The 26,567-nt window shown below is 42.9% G+C and overlaps 1 protein-coding gene across 1 annotated transcript in view; it reads left to right on the forward strand.

Annotated features, from left to right (window-relative positions):
- SLC2A13 (solute carrier family 2 member 13) overlaps positions 1 to 26,567 on the forward strand; it is a 798,921-nt gene that overhangs the window by 403,526 nt on the left and 368,828 nt on the right.

A 26,567-nucleotide genomic window follows, 5' to 3' on the forward strand; every position in this document is an offset into this window, starting at 1 on the left:
ATTAGGAGTCACCACCCAGGAAAAGGATCTTTCAGTCATTGTGGGTATAATGTTGAATCCTACATATATTCAAGGGCAGATTTTCAAAGGCTACGCGCGTAACCCAATAAAATTTGCCCCTGCGCGCGCCAAGCCTATTTTGCATAGGCTTGGCGGGTTGAGTGCTCCAGCACAGCACGCCGGCGCACACAAGTTACTCTTTCCTCGGGCAGGTGTAACTTTTTCAACAAAGGTAGGGGGGCTGATTTAGTTAGGGCTGGGGAGGTGGGTTAGATAGGGGAAGGGAGGGGAAGGTGGGGGGGGGCTGGAGGGAACGGGGAAAGATATCGGGGCTACCCTCGGGCTCAGCGCACGCAAAGTACACGTGTGCACCCCCTTGTGCATGCCAACCCTGGATTTTATAACATGCGCACAGCAGCGCGCGCATGTTATAAAATCGGGCATAGATTTGTTTGCGCCGGGTTATGCGAACAAATCTAAGCCCGCGCATAAGTTTTAAAATCTGGCCCTTCGTGTGCAGCAGTGGTAAAAAAAAAATTAAATAGAATATTAGGAATAATTTAGAAATAAATATAAAATAAAATGATGAATATCATAACGTCCATGATATGACCATATCTTGCATATTATGTACAGTTCTGGTTGCCCCATCTAAAAAAAAAAAAAAAAGAAAGCTGAATTTTAAAAAGTGCAGAAAATGGCTGCAAAATGATAAAGGGAATAGAGTATCTTCTTTATGAAAAAAGGTAAAACAGATTAGGGTTCTTCAGCTTAGAGAAGATAACTGAGAAGGGATGTGATAGGGGAATATCAAATCATGAGTGGAGTGGTACAGATAAGTAGGGGATGGTTATTACCCTTTCAGGTAATACTAAGACAAATGGACACTCCATAAAACTAGCAAGTAGCAGATTTAAAACAAATTGAAGAAAATATTTGTTATCACTCAATGCACAATCAAGCTGTGGAATTTTACTGGAGGATTTGGTCAAGGTAGATATGGGAAAGCCTTCGCTATCCTGTGGACTGAAGGAGAAATTAATCTACTCTGAGCAGCCTTGGAAGGAACTTTTTCTCCGGCCCCCCCCCCACCTTCCCCTCCCTTCCCCTATGTAACCCAACACCCAGCTCTAACTAAATCCACCCCCCTATCTTTGTTGAAAATGTGCGTGCCGGCACGCCATGCCCCGGCACAGGCCGCTGTGCCAGAGCACTCAACCCCGCCCCCGGACCGCTGCCATGCCCCGGCCACGCCCCGATCTGCCACCACGCCCCGTCCACACCCCCGGACCGCCCCTTTTTATGCTGGCCACTCCTGGAAACAAGATGCCGGGCTAGGTGGACATTTGGTCTGATTCAGCATGGCATATCTTATGTTCTTGTGTAAATGTAGACACTTTATTTAAAGAGCATTGAAAATATATCTGATCATGTATAAAACATCCCCACAGAAATAAGGAAGTATAATTTAAGAGATGTCAGACTGTTCTATGCACATAACTGGTTCCAATCCCAGGGGGTTACTGGAGATTTGAATGCTGTCAGCCTAATTAGGTGTCACATTGAAATAATAAATATGAAGCTAACCTTTCTCAGCAGGCAGTACTAAAAATGAAAAAAGCAGCTGATATGGCCAAAGTGGCGGTTAAAGCTATGAATCACAAACCCCTAAGTAATTTGTAGCATCTTTTTGTATAGGTGGTGAAATGTCAAATGTCATTTATGTACACTAAAAATGTATTTTGTAAAAACTTTGAAGGACATATGTTGGAATATGCTGCCCAGAATTTACTAAGTATTTTTTCACAAGGAAGAGCCTTAGTAAATCAGACTTCAAACTGCCGGGAGTAACAATTGACCTTTGTCACAGCGGTCATGATATGGTAGCATGTTTGGCCAAGTGTGTGACTCTTAGAGAAATCTGTGATGATAAACGGGACAGGGTGGGAGGTGGTCAGTGAATTGCAGGTGCATTACCAAGATGATGCACTTGTACCCATAAAGAAGGATTAATGCGAGCACTAAAACGCACAGAAAGGCATCGTTAATTGGTCAACCTGAGAGGAGACTTCTTTTCCGTTGTAAGCCAACTTGTTACAACCATTAAGAGATGATGCGGGGTTTAATCAGAATATAGAAAATATGTATTTTTTTTAAAGAGAAGGGACAATAAATAAAAAAAAAAAAGCAATGAAATACAAAAGATAAACATTCAGAGGTCCATATTGAGTCACTGGCTGGATTGCAAAGTTAACCAGAGGGATATTCAGTGGGGCAGTCGAATTATTGATTATTTGTTTATTTGATTAATATAATGCCTTTTATCCAGCTACCTATAGGACAGCTGTGTGGTACAACCAGAGTTAGCCGAATATGTAGCTGATGCAATAAAATGCGTGGTAAAATGGGTGCTTGTATTGAGCACCTGTTTTCCTAACATACGCCTAGCCACCTCTCCTGGGCGTCTGATGCTATATTTAAATGAGCTGCCGCACTAAAAAGGATGCGCTAGGGAGAAATTCTGCATCCCTAGTGCTCAAATGCATCAGGCACCCAAGAAACGTGACTATTCGCTTACATATTGTTACAGGTGCTCAAGAAAGAATTAATGTAATGGATCAATTACAAAAAAGATTTTTCTGGATGCACAATATACACGCACAATAGCAAGGGTTGAAATTGGCCTGGAGCGTGTATATTGTGCATCCAGAAATTTATTTTTTTTTAATCAATCCATTTCATTAACCGCCGTATTTTAAAAACATATGCGTGTAAAACCCGGGGCTTTACGCGCGTGGCTGGGCTTAAGCGCGTCGGGCCAATTTTCCAAGGGCCCGGCCACGCACATAAACCCCCAGGACGCGTGTAAGTTCCAGGGCTAGACAAAGGGACGGTCTGGGAGCGGGGCGGTCGTGGGGTGGGGCGGGGTTAGAGGCGCCCGCAACTTGCTCCTGCTCAGAAGCAGGAGCAAAAGGTACAATAAGGAATTTGGGGGCATTCAGGATAGGGATAGGGGAGGGTAGGATAGGGGAAGGGAGGTTAGGCTAGGGGGTTGGGAAGTTCCCTCCCAGTCCGCTCCGAGTATTTGTGAAAGTTGTCCCCCCCCCCCCCCCCCCCCCCCCCCCCCTTGTGCACGCTGACCCGGCATTTTATAACATGCGCTTGTGTAACGATGTAATATCTACCCCTAATTCTTTATTGTTAATCACCAAAAGTTATAGATCTGCTGTTCTCTGGAGGAACCACAGAGAGCAGTATTTTGGATTTTTTCATAAGCTCATGACTTGCGGAATGACTTAACGCCAGCTCCAGGACCGGTGCTAAATTTGGCGCGTTAAAAAGTGTGCATTGGGTGCTCAGGGATTTACTGCATCACAGGATAACAGTTAATAGCCTCATCTAAATGGGATTTACATGTGATGAGCGCTATCAGCTTCACAGTTTTTTGGGGTGTGCGTTTTGGATGCGCTCGTCCCCTTATTGCATCGGGTGTTAGTCTAGCATGTCCAAAACTCGCATCCAACTACTCGTTAATCTTTGTGCTTACTACATCAGACCCTTAGTATGCCCTTCAATGGATTTTGAACAGCAAAATGTCACCAAAATGACAGAAAAGCTGCATCATGGAGAAGATAGACATTTCTCTATTTATTAGTTAGTGACAGAATTCTATTCCTTAAGCCTTGAAGCATTTTTTATTAACAAGACTTGCTTTACACATTCTTACATTATTGTATTGTAAACCTTGGCATTTGATTTAAATTTCTGTACCATGTAAAGCATAAGTCTTGCTAATGAGGACACATTTGGTGTTCTCATGATCATATTCACAATTCATTTCAAACTCCCCACAGAAGTGTAAAGTTGGGTAGTTTTCTACTGTGAACTTCGCTCCAGTTTTGAAAGGTTAAGTATTCTCTTTCAAAATTGCCTAAGGAAATGTATACCTGGACAACTTTGCACCTCCTTTTCCTGTGGATACTTTTTACAGCAACAATACCTGCATTCTTTTGGAAATTAAAAAATATATGTGTTGGCAAGCCCCTCTCCAACGCCACCCCATGGGAATCACTGCAGGGAAAATTATGTATGGCACCACTACACTAGTAATTTTATCCTCTCATAGAGTGACTAGTTTTCAAAGACCCCGTTTCCATGGATAAAGCACTGTTTTACCTATGGAAATGGCTTTCAAAATTGCCCTCTCTGTTCAGAAAGTAACATATATAAAGAATGATTGCTTTACTTTCATGAGAATCAAATGTATTTTGTGCCACTGTTGTGAAAATGGAAACTCATGAACCTCCTTGTTTTGAATAGAAATTTTCTTTAATCTGTTGGGCACTTAATTTCTTCTTTAAACTTTTTTTGAGTTGCCTCACTGCCTTGGCAACCCCTCAACAGCACTTTTCAGTGCTACTTAAAAAAAAAAAAAATTAATACAAAAAAGTATAATTAACGACCAGCTCCAAGAAGGCTTTTTGAGTGGCTTCAAGGATTGTGTGTGCAGTTGAAAGATGTCTGTTACCAATGGCCACACTACTTGTTACAAATGTCTGGATGCAGACCACAATACAGCAACTGCTATGACAGTACCTGGATATCACAAAGGTCCCAGAGGAACAGGGCCTGGCAGATGGAAGAACTTCACAGGTCGGTGAAAAGCAGAGTTCCTTCTCTCAGAGTGGGGTCTCCTGCCAAATTCAGCAGGAGTTCCTTGAGCAAAGTACCCCCTTCTTTGGTACCAGCTTCTGGATCCACTGCTCCACTGGGATTTAGCAAGATGTGCAAGCATTACGAACAAGGATCCATGAGTCTTTTTCAGGCCCCCATAGGGCTCGTTGATGCATAAGAAGATATGCCATGCAATGGAGCTGGCACTGTTGAGACACTGGGCCTTGATTCAGCCAATGTAACTATTTGATCCATTGGCACATTCAGCATCAGATCCATCAAGACTCCTTGCCCCAGCACAATTGGAGCACCGGTCCCTGTCTCTGTAAGTGCACTTGATGCATTCAAGGTGGGAACAATCATTGAGAAGCCCTGAGGGTGATTCACTATCCTTACCTCTCTCCATCTTGACATCCTTTTCTCTGTCCCAGCTTCTAGAGTAAGGACTTTGTTTGGAGACACCAGATCTGATATGCTCCATGATGCCTCTGGTCTCCATGTATCCATGGAGTCCATTAGGATGATCTCAAGAGGACTTACCTATACTGGTCTCAGAGTCTTCCCCCCCGCTCCTAGTTAGAGAATACAGCAACCCATAGACCAGGTAATGGAGTTGGTGAAGACTTTTTTTGCCTCATTGGCAACTAGTGACATGGAGGGCACCCTTCAACCTCTCTTGTACAGAGTAACGGATTTGTTCTCTCAAAGCAAGTCTCTCTCACCTCCATGCCTTGGTAGCTCCTATCAGAAGTCCCAGTGATGGGATTTAGCCCCCAACCATCTTTCGCTGTAGTCCCCAACCATCCATCTCTGTGGAGGAATCTAGGCAGTCTGAAGAGGGAGCATGGGACATCACCATCTGGCACATGCCCCAGGAATATTCCCCTCCAGGATGATCAAGTTCCCTGTCCTGATCAACATCATCATCTTTGGGATCATGGGTTAGTGTCCCTTCAACTCTTAGTTTCGAGGAAGTATCTATGGGGATTTCCTCAGACCTTCTGTCTGATTCACCGCAGCATTCTTTGCCACCAGAAGACTTCTCGTACTCCAGATTCTTGGACAACCTGGGTAAGGTGTTGGGCGACAACATCTGTAAGGACAAGGACCCCGAATCAAGGTCTTTGGACTTCTCCTGATTCTGGAAACTCCATCCAAGCCTGCAGCAATCCCAATTCACGTGATCCTATCAGATTTACAAACAAGAATGTGGGAGAATCTGGCATCCTGTCCTCCATTAGCCAGGAAACTTGATCTGAAATATAGAATACAACAAATACCAGAGTTTGTGATAGTTCAGCTACTGCACCAATAAATGACATTGGAGTCAGTGCTAAAATGGACTAAGAAGACCAGAATCTTCTCTCAACACCGTGCTGGGCAAGGACCTGACAGTTGCATGAGTTTGTTAAGAAGGGCTTTCAGAAAGAAGGGTTCATTGCCCGCATTACAGCTAATCAATTCTACGTGATGCAATACTTACACAATTGTTTTGGCAAACTTAAACTGCCTGTAGTCACTGGACAGAGAACAGGCAGACTGTCAGCAGGCTCTTCTGGACATGGAAGCTTGCAAACGTCATTTTCTTTGCTCAGTGTATGTGTCATGTGATACCACAGTGAGATCTTCTGCAGCAGCCATCAGAGCATGCTGGATGGCTTGGCTGAGAGTCAGCAGCTTGTGTAAGGGTGTTCATAACAAGCTGGTCAATTTGCTTTGTTCACAGGACAACCTATATGGAGTTAAGGTCAGGGAAACAGTCACCCAAATTAAGGAGAAGCATGCTACTCTCCAGTGTTTCTCGACAGACGTGAACAATCTTCATCTTCTAAACATCCTTACTTCACTTTTAAACACTCCTTTTTTTCCAGAGATGCCCCTTCTACCAACTTCAACAGTATTGTGCATTACCTGTGCTTCCAGAACAGCAATTTTTGGCTCATGGATGTCAGCTGAAGATGCCTCAACAAGCCCAGCCTAAGCCTAGGCCTAGTTTTTGAGCAGACTTGACCCTCAAGCTTCGATCCCCTCTGAAGAGAGGATTCAGCTTTTCCTGGAAAGGTGGTGAAGATCACCAAAGACTGTTGGGTTCTCAAAATTATGGAGTCTGGTTAACCATTTGTGCTTCTCCTGCTCTCCAGCATTGCACCGTTGTTCAGTGTTACGATTCTGCTCACGGCAGGCCCGCAAGCAGCCTCTCACCTCTCTGCCGTCCTGCTTCTGTGGCCTGGAGATCGCCAACGTCATCTTTCTGCCCTGCAGCGGCAGGGAGCCGCTGCTGTGTCCTCATGTGGCTTGGAGGCCGCCGCCTGTCTTTCACAGTGGTCGGAGCCACCGCTGTTATCCTGCCCGGAGGCCGCCGACATCAGCTTCCTCCTTCGCGGCATGGAACTGCCCCCAGCCTCCTTTCCTTGGCCTGGAAGCTGCTGCTAATGTTGGGCCCTACTTCGTGGCCTGGTGCTGATCCTGCTCCTCTTCGCAGCATGGCTGCCGCTGTCCCTGGTCCTGCCTCCTTAGGCACACGGCTGAGCCTCTCCTGCCTTCTTAAAGGGCCCATGGTGGGAGTGCCCTGCAGCCCCTCCTGATGATGTCATCCAGGGTGTTCCTCTTCAGCCCTATAAAAAGTGCCCTTCGTCAGTTCTCCAACGCCTTCGCAAGGAGCCAGTCCACTCCTAGACTTTTCTTCCTCTCCAGCTTCTTCTAGGCACTCCATTTTCATGGGATTTCTCTCGTTGTCTTCTTCTGTGTTTCTGGTCTCTCGTCGGATCCCATGTCTTCATCTTAAATGTCCCTGATGTCTTCACCTTCAGTGGTTCTTGATGTCCTCGTTTCTAGATGTTCCAGATAATCCTGCCTTCAGATGTCCTAGTCTTCAGATGTCCTAGTCTTCAGTTGATCTTGTCGTCTTTGTCTACAGATGTTCCGCCTTCAGATGTTCACTTCTTCTGGCTCCTTTTTGGAAGCCTTGTCCTCGGATGTCCTTGGTTCTGGCTTCACCCTAGCCTCCCCCCCAGCGGATCGTGTTTGCAGTGGACCTGCCAGGTCGCCGATTGTGCCAGGTCACTGAAGCCTCTGCTCTGGCCAGAACCTGCTTTGAGTGTTGCCCAGATTCCACCTCATCCTGAGTTTTAACCCTGCTGTCCTCTGTTCACTCATCAAGTGTATTCGCCTAGCGTCTTGCCCGACCATATCTACAAGTATCGTCATCTTTTTCCAGTACCATGTCTCCAAGTATCTTCGTCTTTTTCCAGTACCATCGCCTGTCCTTGACCTCTGTCCATCCTGTCGCATCTGCGTTTCCAGGCAGCAGGTCCAAAAGGGCTATTGAGTGGCCGGAGGGCTACCCCAGAGACCAGCATTGCATTGTTGGGTCTCTTCTGGTGCGTTCAGGTTCAGCATAGGTCTGGACTCCTGGTCTTCAGCCTGTCCGCCCATGCTTGGACATGCCTTGCCTGCCTTGGCACTTCCTCGGAGCTCTCTGCAGTCGCGCCGTAGTGCAAGGGCACACTAACCTCCCCGTAATTGGGACCGCTCCTAGCACTTCTGTAACATTCAGTCTACAATCTGGATCGGTTTCACTTGATCCAGCTCTGTGCCGAGGTAGAATCACTTCTTAGCCAGTGAATGATAGAACCTATCCCTTGCAAAGACCATAGAAAGGGGTTCTAATTCTGCTATTTCTTTATCTCCAAGAAATCAGGGAGACTGAGACCCATTTACAAAGTCTAAACAAGAATTTGTTATGGGTGGAGTTCAAAATGAAATCCCTCCACACCATCCTGTCCTTTATCCAAGCAGGAGACTGGTTGTGTACCCTGGATCTGAAAGATGCATGTGCTTATATACCCATACATCACTCCCATTGGAAATACCTCTGTTTCATAGTGGATTCTTCTCACTATTTTTCAGGCTATCAGTGGCCCTGAGGGTTTTCACAAAATGCCTAGCAGTAGGAGAGTCACATCTTCATCACCAGGGGATTTGTGTATTTCCTTTCTTGGATGACTGATTAGTGAAGGAGTCTTCCCAAGTAGGGATCTTGGACTCCCTGCAGAAGGTGATCCAGCTCCTTCAGTCGCCGGGATTCATTAACAATTTCACCAAGTCAAACCTTGTTCCTACCTGAAGAATCAAGTTTATCGGGGCATGGATAGACTCACTGAAGTAGAGAACATTCTTCTCATCAGACCAGGCATTCTGCTTTTGAGCCTTGATCTAGAACCTACTACTGTGGGATCAAGTCCCAGTATGAGCACGTTGGTCATATTGGGACACATGGTGGTAGTGATGCATATAGTTTCCATGACCCATTTCAATTTGGAGATTTTCCAGTGGGGTCTCCATGATCAATGTGATCAATTGCTTAAGCCCTTGTTATTCCCAGTGATGGTCACCATAGAAATGAATGAGTCTCTCCAGTGGTGGCTAGACCCAGACATTATGGAGATGGGAGCACTACTTTAGCTTCTACCTCAAATAATGCTGACAATGGTTGCATTCATCAGGTACACATGTAGGCTCTTTCTGAACCCAAGGAGCCTGATCATCAACAGAATATCTGTTTCAGATCAATCTCATGGAATTATGTGCAATCAGATATGCATTGTTTCTTCACATCTCCTTCGGGTAAAAATAATTCTGATCCAAACTGACAATCAAATAACAATGTTCTATATGAACAAGCAAGGGGGCACAGGGTCATGGACCCTTTGCCAGGAATCCCTAAGAATTTGAGCGTGGGCTTTTAGCCACAAAGCCATCCTACAAGCAACCTACCTTCCCGGGATCACCATCACTTTGGTGGATCAACTCAGTGGAATGTTTCATCCTCATTAGTGGTATCTAGATCAAACAGTGGAAGACAGTTTGTTCAGACTCTGGGATTGTTCATCAATTGATTTGGTTGCATCAGAAAATAACAGAAAAGTAGAAAATTCTACTCATTCTTCAAAGCATATGCAGATTCACTCTTGACCCTTTTCCACTCAACTGGGATAAAGATCTGCTTCTTTTCCACCACTTCCTTGGTGGCGAGAACAGTGCAGAAAGCACTCAAGGACTGGGCACACCTGATCCTCATTGCTCCATTGTGGCCTAGAGAAGTGTGTTTTTTTTACTTCGTCTGGGTATCAATCAGATCTCCAATCCCTCAAGAGGAGAATCTTTCATCTGAACCTTCCCTCTCTCAACTTGATGGCATGGATGTTGAGCGCTCTCACTGCTCTTTTCATCAAAGGAAACTGAGGATATTGTAATCTCCACCAGGAAGCTTTCAACTAGAAGAATTTATAGTTTTAAATCGAAAAGAATTTAATCTTGGTGTCAGGGAAGCTCTCTGGACCCATTTGTCTGTGATCCAAAAGAATTGCTAGAGTACATTTTCTCTTGCTCCTCTTCAGATCTCATGATGTCATTGGTTAAAATGCATCTCAATGCTATTGTGCTTACCATAGCAACTTAATATTCATATATCCTGTACTATATTGTTGAAATTAATAAAAGGCTTGTGGCATACGAGACATCTGGTCATCAAACCACCTGTGCCATGGGATCTTAATTTTGTATTGTCACCACTCATGAAACTGCCTTACAAACTGTTAGTCGGCTTCCTTAAAGTTCTTCACCTGAAAAGTAGTGTTCCTAGTTGCGATTACATTGACTAGGAGATTCAGTAAGCTTCAGGAAGTGGTCCATTATTCACTGTACATGCAGTTTTTCTACAACAGAGTGGTGCTCTGCACTCATCTCAAGCTTCTTCCAAAAGTAGTTTTGACTTTTCATCTTTTCAACTGTTGCCCAATCTTTCTAAGATGTCATCTACATGAAGGAGAGAAGGCCCTATATTCATCGGACTATAAAAGGGCCTTGGCAACCTATCTGCAAAGAACTCAAATACATTGACTTCCCAATTTTTCATCTCTTACAATCCTAACAAACTGGGAATAGCAGATGCCAAGTCGACATTGTTCAATTGACTAGCAGACTGTATCACATATTGATATGCTTTGGCTGGCTTCTAGATCATAGACTTTGTCAAGGCTCATCAAGTAAGAGCATGACTACTTCAGTGGTTCATCTAAGAGCTAAGTCCATTGAAGACATCTGCAAAGCTGCAACTTGGTCATCAGTTCACACCCTTATGTCCCATTATTTTTTTTCTTTATGCTTATTTATTTTCAAATGTTTATAAAGAATAAGCTTTTCTCAGAAACAGCATGTAATATCAATCAGGTAAAACAAAATATACAGGAAAAATACACATTTTTTAAAGCATTGGATCACAAAATAAAAAAAAGGAAGTAAGGGAAAAAGCAATGAAAGGCTAAAGAAGAAGAAAAAATACAAAATTAAGAAACTACTTAACATGATATATCTTGTAAACTTAAATTAGACATTCTAATTAACTGGCGTTGCTAAGGGACTTGAAGCCATAGTAGCTTTCCTAGAATTAAACAATTGCAATTGTTCAGGAAGAAAGAAAATAAAAACTTCTCCACGGAATTTGACATAGCATTTATAAGGATATTTTAATACATAAGTTGCTCCTAATGCTAAAACTTCCTGCCAGAAAGCCTTTCTTCTCTCTTGGATAACCCTGGAGAGATCTGGAAAAATCCTAATACCAGAGTCCATAAACAAAGTGCCAATATTTTTAAAAATATTTTTCATAGTCTTTTTAACACAAAGCGCTTCAGTTTCGCCAAATGTAAACACTGGACCTCAGCATTGTGAACGTCACTTCGATCACTTTCGGAGCAGACTAGAACGCCGGCGCTGGCGTAGTCTGCTTAAATCGGTCAAAAATGCGCCAAAACAAGTTGTCACTCAAAAGAAATGGGAGTGGCTTGCTAGAATTATTCTAAATACAAATTGCTCAGGTAAAATCAAATAATGAGTGATAATAAAAAAACATAAAATGACTGAAAGAATAGTAAATGCTAGCCAGCTCTATGAATATATATTACTCTAAAAACGGGGAGACAAGGGAAGTGACTATGTGATATTATCTAGATTATAAAAACTCATAAATAATGAAAAAAATAACTCGTGCTCCAAAATAAACTAAACACAAAATGACAAAACGGCAGCTACTGAATATGGTGTCAGATATAAAAAGCCAAAAAATTGGTGCAAATGACTATGATAAATTGAAGTTACCAATGCATGAATAAAGGATGAGAAAGTGATCAAAAAAAGTAATAACAAATATGGAGTGCTTAATTGCAATAATACTACTCATTAGTCAAACAAAGAAAATTGGAATAATAGAAAAGATGAAAAAGTTTTTTTTAAAAAGGGGGGGGGGGGGGGTAAATAACTACGTGTCCTTTTATCAACTGTAAAAAATTGGATCCAAAAATAAAAAATGAAAGAAAAAACAGACCTTGTGCTACAAAGAGAAATAAACAAAAAATAGGATCCTAAACATAGTGTTGTGGAGCGCTAGGAGAGCGATCCCACTCCTGGGTGATGTGTGTCCTTGGGCCACGGCTCGACCCCAGAGGGCTCTGAAGAGGTGCCGCGGGAGGCGTGGCATGCCCGAGCATGGGCTGGAAGGGAGCAGGGCTGGAGTGACATGGAAGACAGGCCCTCCTCCGGACCTGCACGCTTCGGAAGACCCAACAACGCAATGTTGGTCTTGTGAACAGTCCTCCGACCGTTCCCAGCCCTTTCGGACCTGCCGCAGGGTACAGCACGAAGCGGCAGGCCGGATGGAAGCCAGGACAGCAATGACTGGAACATAGATTCAGACGAGACTCAGGAACATGGTACTGGAAGTGCAGACATAGACTCAGGAACGTGGTACTGGAAGTGCAGATGTAGACTCAGGAACGTGGTACTGGAAGTGCAGACGTAGACTCAGGAACGTGGTACTGGACGAAGAGACGTGGAGTCAGGAACGAGGTATGATGCATACAGGAGACTCAAGGGCGAGGTACGAGACTGGCAACATGAAGCGCCCTACACAGCCCGCCCGAGGGGCTGGTCACGGACCACGACAGGGGTTGCCGCTGGATACCAGGCTTTCAGCAGGTTCAGGAACAAGGTAAGGCATTCTCACGGACTTAGAAACGAGGTGCATGGCTTGCATCACGAAGCGCCCTACTCAGCCCCGCCCCGTGGGGCTGGTAACGGACCACGACATGGCTTGCCGCGAGGCACCAGGACATTTTGAAGATACAGGAACGAAGTGCTAGCTTTCAGGAGATTCAGGAACAAGGTAAATACTTCTCAGAGATTCAGAAACGAGGTACATGGCTTGCATCACGAAGTGCCCTACTCAGCCCTCCCCGAGGGCTGGTCATGGACCACAACATGGCTTGCCGCGAGGTACCAGGACATTAACCAATGCAGGAACAAGGTGCTAGCTTACAGGAGATTCAAGAACAAGGTACTTAGCTTTCAGGCGAATACAGGAACAAGGTTTGCATCATCTGGGCTGGAAACATCAGGAGAGGAACATCAGGACTGGAACAACTGGACAAGGAGCTCCGACAGAGAACATGAAACACGGGACCTTGCAGAAGTGCTGGAACACGGACGACTTCCTGGAGCGAAGGATCTCAGGAGTGACCAACTCCTTGCGAAGGCAAAGACAGACTGAACGTTGAATCCCTTTGTAGAGCTGAGGTGGACAACGCCCAGGGAGGAGCCAGCAGGGGGCCACACCTGGCTGGCCCTTTAAGAGGAGCAGAGAGGCGCGCGCTCGCGCCCTAGGAGCTGGAGAGAAGAGCTGGAAGCTGGTGGCGTCCTCAGCCACGTGGAAGGCCAGGGAAGCAGTGGAGCAGCCCTGGGCTGGAGCTGGGTGAAGGCAGGTCAGTGGAGCAGCTCCCAGCTGCAAGGACAGAAGCAGGAAGAAGCAGAGAGGTAAGGCTGGCTGCAGGCACCGGCAAAGAGAACAGAGAGCAGCAAGGACTGAAGCAGGAGAAGGGCTGACTGCAGGAACGGCTCCATGCCGTGAAGACAGCCCCAGGAGTAGAGGTAAGACTGCAGGCAGAGTAGAGAGCTGTAGCAGGCTGCAGGCACTGGCAGGGACGGCTTCCCAGCCAGGCAAGGACCCGGACTGTAGCAGGCACCAGCAGAGACGGCCTGCTGACTAAAGGGCCCGGATCGCAGCAGCACGTCGGGAGAAGGCAGGAACAGCTGCGGGGACAGTCCCAGCTGATTCAGGGAGGAAGCAAGCAGCGTCAGCAGCCCGACTGGCTGTCTGTGAGAAGGTAAGAGTCTGTCCACGCTCTTTGCGGGCAGGATCACAACACATAGTGTCAGATATAAGATGCTTAAAAAGTGAGTGAGCATGACTAAAAATAAATGAAGTGGAAATAATTGAATGGTGAGTCAAAGAGGAAATTAAACATTGGTCAGTACTACAAATCTTGCCCTGTTTTAAGGATAAACGTCTAATGATAGTTATTTGAAATAATAAAAATACATACTTTAACTGAACAGGGAGACATGTTCATGGCCAGATTCGTGATTAGCTAGGCACTTTTCTGGGCGCCTGAGAATCCAGATTGGTGATTACATAGGTGCCTTTCTGGGCGCCCAATCATCCAGATCGGTGATTACCTTTCTAGGTGCATGATCATCCAGATTCATGGTCAGCTGAACATCTATCTCACTGCCATGCCAGTGTGAATTATCACCCATGAAAATATTTGCCATTTTTTATGCAGCACAGAGTTATTCGAAATATTAGAAATACATTCCAGGGTGATACTTTCACAGAATAGGAAGACCCATTCACTCGCTTACTTGCTTTTATGTGTGGATTATCTGTGTGGCTTTTCAGCGTGGATGCGGCCGCTTATTACAATGGACCTTACCATGCATTTCTTTATGAGTGTGCAAATTTCTGCGTGCAAATCATTAGATTTTTTTTTTTTTACATCCCGCAGAAGCGCCAGCTTTAGCTGCGCGCGATAATCAAAACCCGCGCTCATAACCAGTGCCCGTTTTGCTGCGGGTCTTATTTTATCGGCCCCAAAGAAATGTAATCTACATGTGGCAGACCCCTTGGTCAGCCATTAGATGGCCCTAGTTTCCTGCCCATTATAAATAACAGCTTAGTGCAGTGATGCTGAACTCCAGTCCTCGAGTGCCACAAACAGGTCAGGTTTTCAGTTTATCCACAATGAATATGCATGAGATAGATTTGCATATAATGGAGGCAGTGCATGCAAATCTGTCTTCTGCATATTCATTGTGGAAAACCCGAAAACCTGGCCTGTTTGTGGCACTTGAAGACTGGAGTTCGCCATCACTGGCTTAGTTGGATTTTACTGTGATTGGCTGTCCCTAGGGCACTTGGGGGAGCTAATGGTATAGAGAGTGTGGTCATTTTGAGTTGGATTTTGAAGAATAAGGAGCTATTTTTCCCTGTCCCCTGTTAAATTGGGCCCACTAACCTAACTAACCTATAGGGAGGAGGAGTAGCCTAGTGGTTAGAGCAGTGGGATACGAACCAGCAGACCAGCATTTGAGTCCTGCTGTCGCTCCTTGTGACCTTGGGCAAGTCACTTTATCCTCCATTGCCTCAGGTACAAACTTAGGCCTGGATTTATCAAAATGCGGTAAGTACCGCATGCGATAGCAAAAGGGGTGTGTTTTATGCTAATATAGAATTTATCACAATTTGCGCTAATTACCTGTGCGAAGAGCTAAGTTAGCGCAAATTGCGATACCCTTTTCAGATTCTGTGATAAGTGCCAACCTGTTGTATTTCCTGCATTCAACCACTGGGGGATCATTGTTTGTGGTGAGAGAGTGAGTGAGAGAGAGAGAGAGAGGTAGGTATTTGTATCCCTATGGTAGGCCCACCTAGTAACTCGAGGTGGGGATTAGGTAAGAGTGTAGGGGGTTAGGGGCCACTTTGACATTCTACGTGACACCTACGAACAGAACAGTGATCTCTTGTGAAGATTTGATGACCTTCGGAGTGAGGAAACTCACTCCAAGATGAGATTTGGGCAGTGTTCTCTCAACCTAGCTTGATGTTACTCAGGTAGAGAGTCCATCAAGCTAGGTTGAGAGAACCTTGCCCAAATCTCATCTTGGAGTGAGTTTCCTCACTCCAAAGGTCATCAAATCTTCATGAGACCACTGTTCTGTTCGTAGGTGTCATGTACAATGTCAAAGTGGCCCCTAACCCCCTACACTCTTACCTAATCCCCACCTCCAGTTACTAGGTGGGCATACCATAGGGCTACAAATACCTATTTATGATATGGCCAGCCAGTCTCTCTCTCTCTCTCTCTCTCTCTCTCTCTCTCTCTCTCTCTCTCTCTCTCTCTCTCTCTCTCTCTCTCTCTCCCCCCCCTCTCCCTCTAGGGCTCTGGAACCTTCAATTCACCTGAAATAGGCCTTATAGGAGACATCGCAAAGGGCGATAAAACCTTACCACACGGTCACGGCAGCTATCGCACAACCTAACGCAATTCAAAGAGGTGCAGTTAAAATCGGCGTTATGGCTGTGCGATAGCTCTTCGCAGACAGGCTAACCCAGCCCACTCTCCGCCCCTAACTCCTCCTATTTTCTGAATTTGCATCGCACCATACAATATGGTGCGATCGCATGCGTTAAACACGTTTTCGCATGCGGTAAGGGCCTATCGCATGCGTTAACAGGGCTTTCGCATGCGATAAGCCCTTAACGCATGAGAAAACGCCTTATCGCATTTTGATAAATGACCCCCTAAGATTGTAAGCCCTCTAGGGATAGGGAGATACCTACAGTACCTGAATGTAAACCGATGTGATATCTCACATCAGTTTACATTCAGGCTAAGAGAGACAGGCTAAGAGAGAATTTGAAAAGAAGTTGGCTGTAGAGGCAAAAACTCACAGTAAAAACTTTTTTATATATATCCGAAGCAGAAAGCCTGTGAGGGAGTCAGTTGGACCGTTAGATGATCGAGAGGTTAAAGGGGCACTTAGAGAAGATAAGGCCATCGCGGAAAGATTAAATGATTTCTTTGCTTCGGTGTTTACTGAAGAGGATGTTGGGGAGGTACCCGTAATGGAGAAGGTTTTCATGGGTAATGATTCAGATGGACTGAATCAAATCACGGTGAACCTAGAAGATGTGGTAGGCCTGATTGACAAACTGAAGAGTAGTAAATCACCCAGACCGGATGGTATACACTCTAGAGTTCTGAAGGAACTAAAAAATGAAATTTCAGACCTATTAGTAAAAATTTGTAACTTATCATTAAAATCATCCATTGTACCTGAAGACTGGAGGATAGCAAATGTAACCCCAATATTTAAAAAGGGCTCCAGGGGCGATCCGGGAAACTACAGACCGGTTAGCCTGACTTCAGTGCCAGGAAAAATAGTGGAAAGTGTTCTAAACATCAAAATCACAGAACATATAGAAAGACATGGTTTAATGGAACAAAGTCAGCACGGCTTTACCCAGGGCAAGTCTTGCCTCACAAATCTGCTTCACTTTTTTGAAGGAGTTAATAAACATGTGGATAAAGGTGAGCTGGTAGATATAGTATACTTGGATTTTCAGAAGGCGTTTGACAAAGTTCCTCATGAGAGGCTTCTAGGAAAAGTAAAAAGTCATGGGATAGGTGGCGATGTCCTTTCATGGATTGCAAACTGGCTAAAAGACAGGAAACAGAGAGTAGGATTCAGTGGACAATTTTCTCAGTGGAAGGGAGTGGACAGTGGAGTGCCTCAGGGATCTGAATTGGGACCCTTACTTTTCAATATATTTATAAATGATCTGGAAAGAAATACGACGAGTGAGATAATCAAATTTGTAGATGACACAAAATTGTTCAGAGTAGTTAAATCACAAGCAGATTGTGATAAATTGCAGGAAGACCTTGTGAGACTGGAAAATTGGGCAGCCAAATGGCAGATGAAATTTAATGTGGATAAGTGCAAGGTGATGCATATAGGGAAAAATAACCCATGCTATAATTACACAATGTTGGGTTCCATATTAGGTGCTACAACCCAAGAAAGAGATCTAGGTGTCATAGTTGACATTGAAATCATCGGTTCAGCGTGCTGCGGCAGTCAAAAAAGCAAACAGAATGTTGGGAATTATTAGAAAGGGAATGGTGAATAAAACGGAAAATGTCATAATGCCTCTGTATCGCTCCATGGTGAGACCGCACCTTGAATACTGTGTACAATTCTGGTTGCCGCATCTCAAAAAAGATATAATTACGATGGAGAAGGTACAGAGAAGGGCTACCAAATTAATAAGGGGAATGGAACAACTCCCCTATGAGGAAAGACTAAAGAGGTTAGGACTTTTCAGCTTGGAGAAGAGACGACTGAAGGTTGATATGATAGAGGTGTTTAAAATCATGAGAGGTCTAGAACGGGTAGATGTGAATCGGTTATTTACTCTTTCGGATAGTAGAAAGACTAGGGGGCACTCCATGAAGTTAGCATGGGGCACATTTAAAACTAATCGGAGAAAGTTCTTTTTTACTCAACGCACAATTAAACTCTGGAATTTGTTGCCAGAGGATGTGGTTAGTGCAGTTAGTATAGCTGTGTTTAAAAAAGGATTGGATAAGTTCTTGGAGGAGAAGTCCATTACCTGCTATTAAGTTCAACTAAAGAATAGTCACTGCCATTAGCAATGGTAACATGGAATAGACTTAGTTTTTGGGTACTTGCCAGGTTCTTGTGGCCTGGATTGGCCACTGTTGGAAGCAGGATGCTGGGCTTGATGGACCCTTGGTCTGACCCAGTATGGCATTTTCTTATGTTCTCAGATCGAATGTCAGTATATAAAAATAACTTGGTGTTTTTCCTGTGTTCAAAGAGATCCCTTTTCATTGTCTGAAAGGATCTGCTATATTTTTGGGAGAAAGAGAGAGATTTTTTGGAAGTTTAATCAGGTATTTGATTAGTTATCTCGTTCTGGAGAAAACCCTGTACCCTTTGGAGAGGGATAAGCCTCAATCCAGAGAGCAGGGGCTGGAGAACTGTGAGCTTTCCTTCTACTTCCTAGAGGAAACGAGACCAGTGACAGCATTACCCCGTGTGGGATTTTTGGATTTAGAGTAATTTGGATTTTTTTTCCCTTTTTGGTTAGTGTGGAGGGTTATTTTCCCACCCCTCCTCACAAATTAGAGTTAGGAGATTGAGAACTTGCTTCAAAATTGGAGATATCTGAATTTTCCTTTCAGAGAAGCTATGCAGATTTGGAAGGAAATGTGAGACAAAACATCAAGATTTGGAATCTCCCACCCGGATCTCCACCCCAAGGGACACAGGCTGTGGGCAAAGGACAAAGCATTGGACTCAGGATTTTTTTTTAGCTTTTGGGGTTCCCCAATAGGATTCTTCCACACCTGGGGCTGTTTGTACACTGATGAAGAAGAAGTGGCAAGCTTCCCCCAGGAATCAGAGAAAAGCACATGACACCAGCAGCAGAGAGATTATGTAAATAATTCCTTTGTACAGCTTCAGTTTGGAAAGTATATTGGACTTTGTCAATTTGGAATTAATTAGTAAATTTTATTTGAATACCCAGTCTGTGTCCAGCCTGTCGGTCCCTGAGGAAAGTACAATACTAAAGAGATACACACACTTAAGGGTAAACACACCATCACATGGGACAAAAAGGATTTTCTTCCCCCCACAGCAAGAACACACACCATCGGATCTGCAGATAGAGGAGATACGATGGAGGGAGTAGCCCCGACTAAAGAATACTTTTATGGCCCTAGGGGAAACAGCAAACCCCCGAACAAAGAGTTACCTGCAAACATTGGGCCTCATTTTCTAAAGTATCGCAGGCCTGCGATACTTTAGGGAATGAGGGATGGGGGGCCGAAACGGGGGGTGGTCCTGCACTAGCCGGCAGCGATCGCACCGCCTCGGTGCGAAACCGGCAGCAATCGCACCGCCTCGGTGCGATTGCTGCCGGTGACGCCCCGACTCCTCCTCTTCCTGGGCCGACTCCGCCCCCATCTTGGTATCGCATGCGATAAGGACTTTTCGCGTGTGAAACGTCCCTTATCGCGTGCGATCCGTCTGGTAAATGACCCCTATTGTTTTCTTTCCCAGAGGTAAACATTCCCCAGGAATGCCTACTTCTGAACCAGCTAAAAGCAAGGGTGTTGTTGATTCCCCGCATGTAATTTTACCCAGTTAAGGGGTGGGAAATTTTTCAGTAGCCAGTTTATCTATATAAATAAGTGTTTACCCATGTAAATTGTTTCTGAAAATGTCCCTTCCCATAAATCAGTTGACTCAGATTTTATATGGCATAAATTGAGATCTTTTTTGAACATAGCTTAGGGGAAATGAAAAATTCAATGACTCATATTTGTATATTTGAAGTATTATAAACCCCTTACTCCTCCCCCCCCCCACACACAAAAAATGAGCTTAAATATTTCTTTTGTTATTATTAGGTGTTAATTACATTTTGTTTAATTAGCCTGGTTTCAGAAAACAGGGTTCCTAATGCAGGGCAGTTGATAATTTTGTAATAAAAGGTTAAATGGATGGCTAAAAGATACATTTTTCCCATAGATACATTTATCTAAATTGTTTTGATAGTTTTCTGTATTTTTCTGTGCTATGGTATAAATATCAAAGAACTATGGTATGTTTAATAATCCATATGCAGGGTCTGTATATCTAATTAATGGCATTCCCATAGGCTTTGTTGTAAGAAGTTCTAAAATATGCAACATTTTCCTAATCCAACTGAATTTAATTAACTTTGAAAAAGAAGAGAATATGAGTGTCAACAGAATATTGAAAAATGTATTCATAAATTAATAATTATTGTTTCACTAGGATTTTTAAATAGACCAGTCCTTGAATAGGATGTTGCTTGTCTGGTTGAAAATGTATTTATTTAATCACATTTATTACCCGCCCCTCCAGAGATAGTCCAGGGTGGGGTTCAAAAAAACATTCATAAAAATATTCAAGTACAGACCAGAAGACAATTAAAACAGGAAGTGAAGCAGGTAACTAGGCTCCTCAAACAGATGGGTTTTCAGGAGTTTCTTAAATTGTTTAATGTCCTCTGTGAGCCTCAGAGAAAGGAAGGGAGTTCCAGAGAGTGGGGCCAGAAATAGAAAAGGAACATTCTCGGCTCATTGATAGTTGGGCTACCTTAAGAGAGGGAATGTCTAAGAGAAACTGAGTGGCAGCCCGGAGGGTGTGACCTGGAGTGTGCATTCTTAAGGTGGAAGTCATCCATGGAGATGAAACACTGGAGTACATTATGGATTATACAGCTATCTTGTATTTGATATGCAAGTGATAGGGAGCCAATGAAGTTATTTCAGGATAGGGTTAATGTGGTTACAAGCAGGTGTACTGGTAATGAGACAGACTGAATTTTGAATAATTTGTAATGGTCTAGTTGCAATTTGGGATAGTCCAAAGTAGAAAGAATTACAATAATCTAGATATGGGAAAATTAAAGCTTGAAGTACTGTACGAAAGGTGACAGGTTCTAATAGAGGCTTCAAATGATGTAACATTTTAAGTTTGTAGAATGAACTTTTGACTTCTGTTTTAACATGGGGAATCATGGTTAATTTTGGGTCTAAGATGATACCAAGATTTTGAGCTATCTGTGAAATAGGAATAGAGGTGCCAGCAAACTGCAAGGAATCAGGAATGGTGAAAACTTGGGTGGTGGCCAAGGATAAGAGCTTTGGTCTTTTTAAGGTTTAGAAAGATCTTATTATTGGATAAGAGTATAAGAAAATAATACTTGTCATACTGGGTCAGACCAAGGGTCCATCAAGCCCAGTATCCTATTTCTAACAGTGGCAATCCAGGTGACAAGTACCTGGCAGGATCCCAAGGGGTGTAGAGAGATTCCAAGCTGCTTATCCCAAGAATAAGCAGTGGATTTTCCCAAGTCCACCTTAATAATGGCTTAAGGACGTTTTCTCCCAGAACTTGTCCAAAACCTTTTTAAATGCAGCTACACTAATAAACTTTCACCAGATCCTCTAGCAATGAATTCCAGAGCTTTATTATGTGTTGAGTAAAAAATATTTTCTCTTATTAGTTTAAATGACTAGTAACGTCATTGTGTGTCCCCTAGTCTTTGTACTTTTTGAAAGAGTAAACAAATGAATAACATTTACTCATACAAGGTACACACGCTGGGTAAATCGAACTATTTTCTCTATACGATCTCACACCACACAAAATAAGAAAAAGTATACAATTTTATTACCATAATTTCAAATTTTTCAGGAATGTGTCCATAAAGTATAAAAACATATTCACACTCATACTCATTCATTCATTAAAAAATATCAAGAGAATACACAATAAAGCCAGCATATACAGCTACAAAACATTTATGTGATGCTATTCAATACAACCTATACCCAATTCCCTGTGGAAATATCCACTTACTATCTATTAAATGATTACATCCATCTGTATAATTCCTTAAGGCTGGTCTCTCATTGCGTAGTCCCTTTCTTTGAAAATCTCCGTGTTTGAGCTTGATTGCATACACGTGGTCTGACCCCGACAAGCGGCCCTTGTTTCACATGCGTTTGCTTCCTCAGGGGGACTGCAACCACTGAGAAAACCAAACGTAAAATGTAAACCCTAACCCTCAGGACACACTCACTATATATATCTAATAACCATATGTTTACCTGCAAAATGTTTTATACTCAAGTTATTCACCAGGCAGCACCAATGTTTTTTCTGTCTAAATTATCCAGCCACATGCACACGGCTTTTCCAAAGACAAATCCACTTTGCAAATGTAGCGTAGAGTCTATAAGACACCAAAAATTCACAGTTTTAAACGTCAAACAACATGTTATATAACTGTCTTGACTACATCCCCGAAACCCTTTTCACAACTTAACCCTTACCTTTTACTTAGCATAACACGAAACGAGCCGATTACAGCTTCTCTTCTCACACCAGCTTATAACTACGTTTTACTTAGCACGGCACGAGCCAGTTACAGCTTCTCTTCTCACACCAGCTTGTAACTACGCTATGATCTTACTTCATTAGTGAAAACGGCACGATAGTCTTTTAAAAAGGAAACCGTAGGGCCCCCGCCCTTCTACACCTAATCGCGTGTTGCTGCATACCATGTGGTAAAACGCACCATCATGGCGTCATCAAAAACGCCGCCACTCGGAGCTTATGAGCCAGAGAGAGAGAACGGATAGCCGGAACAAATAAGCTATGAATTTTGAATCAACCATGGAATAGACAACAGGAATGGACATACTCCCCTGACGAAGAAAGAACGAAACGCAGCTGTGTCGGGAGATAAGTCTTTAACAGTTTTTATTTAGACATTGGCAGTCTAATATATAAGATCTTGGCGTTCACAAAACCCTTTTGGGGCATTTAAAGGAAAGGCGTAGAGATAAAACGGAGATTGAGACATAATCTTCCACAAGCATAGGGATAACGTAATTCAGCTACTCAATAAAAATTTAAATGAAATTGAAAGCAATACAAAAAAAAATACAAGTTATATTATCCTATTTCATGCATAGTGGAGATTACAATCGTTTTTTTGAATAAAATTTTTTGATTAATATCACATTAAAATTATTTATAAAACAAATAAAAAGAACAAAAGGAGGAAGGAGGCAAGTTGATGATTATATCACAAGAAGGGCGCAAGGCCGTGGAGGCATGCACCAGTAATATGAAACTTACCTCTTTCTTCTATATATATTTTACCATAATAGATAACAATAGGATGGTTCATTCAGAACTTTTTTTGTAGATGAGAGCACGGGATTTTGGGAAGACATATACTTATATTTCTCATCTCAAGCGGAGAAGGATACGGGTCATCAAAATCTTAACATAATGCTACGCCCACCATAATACCTCGCTTACCATTAAACCCCTATGGAAGAGGCATGACATACTTATTAACCCTTATATTCACTCGATAATCCGGTTAAATAAAGAAAACCCATGAACACACATTATAACCTAACTACCCATACACGCTGCTTTACATATTGCTACAAAACCGCGATCGAAAGGCCACGACGTGGCGTAGAATGTTCACAATTTAACTCCCAAACTGGAATCACACTCACTCATTTTTAAACCCTCACATCAACACAACGCCAAAAACGCCCATCTCTACCATCCTAAAGCCCTATCTTTCGTCAGATATACCCACCTTATCATCTACCAAACCTTTAAAGGAAACATGAAAATCCTGTCAATACTTCCATTCACTAATTTACCCAGATATCAATCTATTTATCTAGTCCAAAAATGAGAAGACCAATTTTAATAATGCCATAATGACCTAAAAAAATGCATTCCACTCGATCTCCACATTCAAGCCCTGAGGCATAAGTGTTTGCCACTCAAAAATACATTGTTGTTCCCATTGTGTCAACAACCTTTGTGTGTCCCCTTCAAAGCTGTTACACTGCCTCACAACAAAAAATTTAACATCATTGACTGTATGAGCCTGTTGTAACCAATGATTTACCAACGGGGCAGATTCTTTCTTGGTTCTAACACAACTCTTGTGTTCAACTATTCTCTGCCTAATTGTTCTGTTTGTATGGCCAATGTATACTAAGGCACATGGACAAACTATAGCGTATACAACTCGCTCGGACGCACAGGTGTAATGTCCTAATAACACATATGGCCACATAGATCTCCTAAATTGATACTGTTTTATTGGAAATACATTGGTACATACAGAACAATGACTACACTGAAATTGACCCAAAACTGACACATCCGTATCTACCTGTTCCCTTCTCTTCAATCGTACCTGTTCCCTTCTCTTCAATCTCTGTCTTAGATTTCTACCTCTTTTGGTAGCAAAAATGGGTAATTCAGAAAAATTAGGTAAAGACGAAATGATTCTCCACTGTTTCATTATACTCTGTTTAATTGCTGTAGTCTTAGAAGAGTATGGTAAAGTGCATACTATTCTTGAAATTTTTCTTTTGATTGTACTCTCAACAAATTATCATGATTTGCATACAGCCCTCTTTTATATGCTTTTTTAACCAAACGTTTGTTATACCCTCTTTCCACAAACCTCTCTGACAATTCTTGAGCCTTAAATTTATATTCTTCAACAGAGGAACACAGCCTCCTATACCTGAGGAATTGACCACACGGTATGTTCTCCTTTAATTTCCTGGGGTGAAAACTGGTAGCATGGAGCAGTGTGTTCCTGTCCGTGGGTTTCCTAAATACTGTGGTGTCAAAATGATTTTCACTTTTGATCACTAGCATGTCTAAAAAGGCAACTGAAGACAGATCTTTCATAAACGTAAACTGTAAATGACAATCGCACTGATTCATATACATTTGGAACTCTAATAATGTATCCTCATCACCCTCCCATAAAAAGAACAGGTCATCTATGTATCGCTTCCAGATTGTGATGTTATAAAAAAATTTAGAAGGATATATATATCGACTTTCATACTGTGCAACATACAGTCCTGCCACAGTGGGAGCCAATGGGGACCCCATAGGGATACCCCTTACTTGTTTATAGATAACACCATTAAATCGAAAATAACTCTCTGTCAACACCAATTTAACCAATTGTATTAACAGACTGTGTTTTCTACTCGAGAAATCCATTTCTTCCAACAATGTTTGAACTATCAAAAGAGCCTGTGGTTGGGGAATGTTGGTATACAAAGATGATATATCTGCTGTAACTAACCACTGTGTCGTGTGCACTGGTGTCTGTGCTATACTGTTCAAAAAATCCATAGAGTCTCTTACATATGATTGAACTTGTGTTACCCTAATTTGAAGGTGCCGATCAATATATTTCGCAATGGGCTCAAATACAGACCCTATGCCAGACACAATGGGTCTGCCTGGGGGCCGCTCCAAAGACTTATGGATTTTTGGGACCGTATAGAAATATGGAACCGTAGGATGAGGTTGAAATAACCAATTAAACTCCTGTTTAGAAATCACTCGATTTTTCAAAGCATAGTCCAACAACTCCCTGACCCTTACTGACAATTCTTCTGTGGGATCCTCTACTAACCCTGTATAAGTGGATGTGTCCGCTAATTGCTGCAGCGCTTCCTGATTATACCATGTGGCATCCAATACCACAACTGCACCCCCCTTGTCTGCTGCTGATATAACTATAGTGGCATCAGATTGTAACTCTTTAATAGCTTGATTTTCAGCTCTACTCAAATTGTATTTAAGCTTTTCTGTCTCTGTTTCTATTGTATTCAAATCCTCCAATACCAAAAGTTCAAACGCTGTTACCAACGGATGAGGGGGAACAGGGGGTATCCATTTAGAGGCCCGATATAATTTTTTATCAGAACCAGATTCATGGGTAGTTGTGCCAAAAAAAATCCCTTAACCTGATTCGTCTAAAAAATTTATACAATTCAACCCTAGTGGCAAAAGGAGCATATTTCTCTGAAGGGACAAACATAAGGCCTTTACTTAAAACAGATAACATATCTTTAGTCAGCATTTTAGAAGAAATGTTTATTACTGAGCTAACACCTGTCCTTAACTCCTGATTTTCCTTCAATATCGCCGGTAACTGCTGTAACCTCCCCTGTAGGAGTTTTTCTGACCTGTATCCATATCTGTTTGAGGTTGTTTCATTTGTGATCTTAAAAAAAGTATCCTTTGGTTTGTTCCCTCAGTGTTGGATCTATCATCTGTTCCAGGTTTAAACGTGACTCGTTTAGCTGGTATATCCTCTAATGGTTTATCGTCATCAGAGGAATCTCCTGACGACGAAAACCCAAATCGAGATCTGTTATTATGTCTCTTTTCTTTCTGCATCCACGAGTACACATACCCTTGTGTATAATCCCGCTCATCCCTATAAAACTTGCTCAATTTAACCTTTTTTATATCATTGCTGAAAGATTCTAATTGTTTCTGGTAAT

The sequence above is a fragment of the Rhinatrema bivittatum genome, chromosome 9 (genome assembly GCF_901001135.1).
Source record: "Rhinatrema bivittatum chromosome 9, aRhiBiv1.1, whole genome shotgun sequence".
NCBI lineage: Eukaryota > Metazoa > Chordata > Amphibia > Gymnophiona > Rhinatrematidae > Rhinatrema > Rhinatrema bivittatum.